Source organism: Heterocephalus glaber, unplaced genomic scaffold, assembly GCF_053883595.1.
Source record: "Heterocephalus glaber isolate CG9 unplaced genomic scaffold, H.glaber_assembly_v1.0 deba00001593, whole genome shotgun sequence".
Taxonomy (NCBI): Eukaryota; Metazoa; Chordata; class Mammalia; order Rodentia; family Bathyergidae; genus Heterocephalus; species Heterocephalus glaber.
Window position 1 is genome coordinate 596,614 of NW_028258368.1, and position 6,000 is coordinate 602,613.

A 6,000-nucleotide genomic window follows, 5' to 3' on the forward strand; every position below is an offset into this window, starting at 1 on the left:
TCCTACAGGCCAGCCCACCTCTGAGATAATCCCATTAACATTTCCTGCTTTCTTATGCTTACACTCACAAATCTGCCTCCAAATTGTCTATCATCATTATTATATATTATGTATTAATTCACACAAATTTTTTAACAAAACTTATTTGCTCAGAACATATTCTTCATGCAGTATGCAACTCTTAGATAAAATCATGCTGGTTCCCAAAGAGCTGCTTCATTGCTTTAATGATTGTATAATACATATTTTATATACAAAAAGTGAGTGTACCTCCCTTTATTTAAAAATGTACTTCTATTATTTGCCTTTTTTAACCAAACTAGCCTTCTGGGTATGGATATTCTATCCATGTATTTGGAATCTTCTTTTTGTTTATCCTTCACTGACTAATGTCATTTAGACTTTCTTGCCATTATGAGCTATTTTTAAAATGCACATGGTTCTATAGAACAACTTTACACTGTCCTTTGGTCCCTTTACACCTTCCCCTTCTCCATGAATAGGTTAGGTAAGTGTGACAGTGTCCACAGTTGCTTTCTAATTCCAAAGCCAACAGCCATAAGCCTGTAGATTTTGTCAGATCTGCCTGAGCAGAGCAGAGGCTGTATGCCCCTGCCATGGTCGGTGGAGCCCTGTAGAGGAGCCCTCTGGGGCAGGAAGCCTATCTCCTCATCAGCTGCCTTGTCAGACGCCTGCACAGCCTTGCTTAAGACTTGACTCCCATCCTGTGAGATGAATGACTCACTGGTCACTGCCCTCCTGCCAGCAAAAAAAACACTGGAAACCCTCAGTTAAAGGTAAGTGCCAGAAATAAAAAGCAAGATTTAACAAATTTGGATCTCTGAAGAGTCTTACATGTGTCTAATTCTCTCAATTTTCAACAAGGATTTATATTCAGTGTTTGAAAACATCATTATACTTACAGCTGATACCTATCATTTTTTAAAGATGCATGTTATTTTACTATTTATAGCTCTTTATTTTAAAAATAAAATTACAGTAAAAATAATTTTTGCCTGTACAGATAAGACAGGTATACACTACAGTAACTACCATCACAATCATGATACAGAACTGTTTAGTCACCTTCAAATTCCCTACCTGTCCCTTTGCTAGCCTTTTGTCATCGTATCTTCTTACAGCACCTACACTTTGGCTAGTGGTCTCTTCTCCATCCCTAGAGTTTCGTCTTCTTGTGCATGTCATGAAACGGAATCATGTAGCATGGAATGTTTTGGGTCTGCTGCTTTCACCACTCAACAAGTGCCTTTGATATTAACTCAGGATGTTTATTCCAACAGTATTCCATTCTGATGATGTGTCATAGCTGACCCATTCATCCCTTGAATAATTTAATTTTTTGTTTTAGGCAATTATGAATGCAGCTGCTATAAGCATTGTTGATGTGAACGTTACTTTCACTTCTTGAGGATATGTTATGGTGTAGATAAAAAAGGACCCACAAAACTCTCATGTGCTCAGAGGTTGGGATTTTGAAAAGTGCTTGGATCATGGAGAGCATTATAGCTAAATGTGCTGCTAGGAGGTGGGGTTTGCTCAATAGAGGCAGGCCCACTGGGGTCATGACCTGGAAGGGTCCCTCCCTCCCGAGCTCTTCACTTCTCTTTCTGCTTCCCGACTGCTATGACATAAGGAGCTTTTCCTCAGCTTTGCCCTTCTGCCTTGTTGCTTCCACCTTAGAGCCAGATAACTATGAACTGTAAGTGTGAACCAAAATAAGGCCTTCCTACTTTAAGCTGTGGGTGTCAGGTATTGTGTCTCAGTGGCAAGAAAGTGATTAAGACAGGGTAAATACCCAGGAGTGGCATCCTGACTTTTATAGTAAAGTATGTTCAACTTTATGAAAACCTGCCAGTGAGTCCCCTGCTTAGGCGTGCTTTTCCACATTCCCACCATCAATGAGGGAGCATTCCAGTTGCTCTGCTTCATTGTCACCATTTAGCATTGTCACTATTTTTTCACTTTAGCCATTCTGATAGGTGTGTAATGATATTTAGAGTTAACTTTGATTTCTCTGATAGCTAATTATGTTGAGCATCTTTTCATTTTTTTTTTTTGTCTTCCTGATAATCTTTTGCCTATTTTTTTTTAAGTTTGGTTGTTTGCTTCCTCTTGAGTTTTGAGCATTCTTTATTTATTCTGGATACAAGGATTTGTTGGATACATGATTTGCAAATATCCAAATTTGTGGATTTTCCTAATTTTCTCAACAGTTGCTTTGGCAACACAAAAATATTTGGTTTTGGTGAGGTCCAATGTGTCTATTACATGATGGCTTGTGTTTTTATTTAATGTCAAAGAACATTTTATCTAACTCTAGGCCACAAGAGTTTTCCCTTGTCTTCTTCTACATATTTCAGAATTTTATGTTTTTTATGTAAATTAAAGATAATTAAGTTAATTTTTACAAGGTGGAAGTTTAAATGGAAGTTCATTGTTTTGCACATTATTTGCATACCAATTTTGATGTCAAATTTTCCAACTTAGTTTATGGAAATACTATCCTTCTCCATTGAACAATCTTTGATCATGTATTAAAATTCAATTGTCCATAATTGTATGGGTCTATGTCTGGGCTATTCATTCTGTAATTGACTTATAGGTTTATCTCTTTGTCAATATCCCACTGTCTTATTTTCTTTGCTATATAGTAAGTCTTAAAAGTAATTAAATTCCTTCAATTTTATCTTTTTTTTTAAATTGTTTTGGCCATTCTATTTCCTTCACTTTACTCATAAATTTCACAAAAACTTTTCCGTATTACAAAACATTCCCACAGGGATTTTAATAGAAATTACATTAAATTATAGATCAATTTGGAAATAATAAAAATTTTAATATGTTGTCTTGCAGTCCATAAAAAAGTTGTATTTCTTCATTTACATAGATCTTTTCTAATTGCTTTCATCAGCATTATGTTTTCAGCCTATTACTCCTATGCATGTGTTATTAGAGACATAAACATAAGTATTTCATTCATTTTGTAGTTATGGTAAATGCATTTAAGAATTTGGTTGCCAATTGTCCATTGCTCATGCTATATATGGAAATACTGACTTTTGGGTGTTGATCTTTGAGCCTGAGTTCTTACTGAGTTAACTTGTAGATGCTTCTATACAGAAATTCCCATGGGAATTTCAATATAGGAGGTCATGGTATCTGATAATTAGAATAGTTTTATTTACCGCTCTTCGGTCTAGATCCTTTTTCTTTGTTCTCATCTATTGTACTAGTTAGGGTATTTACAAAAGTGTTGACTAACAGTGGTGTGAGAGTTTGCCTTTGCCTTATTTCTGACTTAAGGAGGAAAATACTTTGTCTTTTATCAGTAAGTATTGTTTGCTATGGATTTTGGTAAATAAATACCCATTTTCTAGTAAGGAAGTTCCCTTCTATTCCTGTCTTCTGAGTCTATATTTGTGGTAATTTGGTTTTTATTTTTTTAAATCATAATGGATATTGAATTTCATCAAATGATTCTCCATATCAATTGATATGTTTGTGAATCATGAGATTTTACTTCTTTAGGCTGTTAATATGGTGGATAACAATGATTGATTCTCAAATATTAAACCATTTCTATGTTCCTGTTATAAACACTGATTCATTGTAATACGTAATTTGCTACACTCGCTTTGTTAAAATTTCATTCTTTTCAATCAATACCCATTGGAGGTTCTGGTTTGTAATTTTTTTCTTGTAATGTCTTTGCCTGAATTTTTATCAAAATAATTCTGCCTCTGAAATGAATTATTATTTCCTTCTATTATTTAAAATTAGTACAGAAATAGTTTTATTTATTTGTTAATTTTTTTAGTAGAGTTAACCTATATATGGATCTGAAAAAATGTCCTTTGTGGAAGAGTTTTAAATTGCAAATTAAATTTCTTTAATAGTTCTATGATTATTCAAGTTATTTCATTCAACTTAGGCAAATTTTGGTAATGGTTTTCAAGGAATTAATCTATTTCACCAAAATTTGTGAATTTATAGCTTATATAAATTATATTTTTATAGCTGTTGTAGAGTATAGGGATATGCTTTCTTTTATTCATGATATTGGTAATCTATGTCTTCTTTATCAACGTTGCTAGAATTTGTTCATTTTACTGATCTTTTAAAAGAATCAACACTTTTTTCATTCATTTTTCCTATCAGTTTTGTTTCCAATTCATTAATTTCTATTCTAATCTTTTAAAAAAAATTCTTCTTTTAGTTTGATTTAAGTTTATTTACTTTTTTCTATTTTTTTAAGGTGAAAATTTAGATGATTTATTAAGGACTTTTTTCTTTGCTAACACAAACATTTAATGCTAGAAACTTTCCCTCTAAGTACTGCTATAGCTTCATCATGCAAATTTTGATGTTTTCTTTTCATTTAAAACACTTTCTAATTCCTACTAAGACTTTCTGCTTGATCTATGGATTATTTACAAGGGTATCTTCAATTTCAAGTATTTAGAGATTTTCTTGTTATTTCTCTGTTACCTATTCTATTTTACTTTCATTATATTCAGATAACTTAATGATTAATTTTAATTATTTCATGAGTGTTAAATGCCCTCCTAACTCCCACTCCCCAGAATGAGACCTACTTTGGTGAATATTCCATGTACACTTGAGAAAAGTCTATCTGCTGCTGTTGTTGGGTGGAATATTCTGTAAAGTTCAGTTAGAACCCATTGATTGATGATGATGTCTGTTCATTCTGCATTTTCATTTATTTTTCTACTTTTATAGATTACTGTGAGAGTAGCATTGCAACCTATAAACTATAATTTTATAGTTTACTATAAAAAGTTTACTATAGTAAAGTATAAAAATTTTACTTTACTATAAATTTACTATAGTAACAATGGGTTTATCTATTTCTCCTTTAAAATTTTTTGCTTCATGTGTTCTGATGTCTGTTGTTAGGTGTATGCATGTATAGGAATGTTATTTTGTTGGTAAATAAAGATTTTCATCATTACATAGTGTTCATCTCTGTCTCTGCTGTTCTTCTTTGTTCTGAGGTCTACTTTTTCTGATGTTAATACAACCACCCAAACTTTGTTTTGATTAGTCATTGCTTATATACTTTTTTATATTCTTTTACTTTTTAACCTATCTATACCCTTATATTTCAAATGAGTTTATTATGAGCAACACGCTGTTGGGTCATTGTTTTGATTAATTCTGAAAATCTGTAGTTTAATTACTGCTTTTAAACCACTCACATTAAATACACGTATTTATCTGCTTAGATTTAATTATATTATTAATTTTGTTTATTTTTTTCTGCTCTTTCACTTTCCCTTTCTTTTTTACCTATTTTGAAGATTTTATGGTATGTTCCATTTTAATTTGTATTACATTTTAACCATATCCTTTTATATAGATATTTTAGTGGTTGTTCTAGCATTATGATATACATACTTAAATTTGCTCAGTCTACTTAGAGTCAATACTTTCCACCTTAGGAGATTATTCTGACTCAGAAACTTTCCTGGGGTTACAGTCATCCCATGATTCAATTAAGCTCAAAAGAGCTGCTTCCAAGTTATGTCTATGGTTGTGGGTGGGCTTTGGTTCACTACAGATTGGTAGAGAGAGGGCCTGTTTGTCATGCTCACAATATGTTAGTTTGCTTTGCCCAGGGTAAATGGTGTATGGTGGGAGGACAGAACAGGAATGTTTGAGGAGACTACAGGGGTCACTCAGGGATTTTGTAATTATCACACACTGCTAGGTACCTAATACAATGGTACCTAATACAATTAGGCTGATTTGAATATTCCCATTCTACAGTAAGTGAGTTTATGAGTAGCCTATTATTTGTGGCTCTAGTCCTGGTACTCATGCTAGTAGTAAGAACCATTTTAATTTTTGTATTTGTCTAAAGGCTCTTCATAGCTAAGAAAAGTTCAACCTATTTCCTTGAAATTTACAGAAGAATGAATAAAAAGAGAATCCTCCAAATTGTGGTATATTTCACAT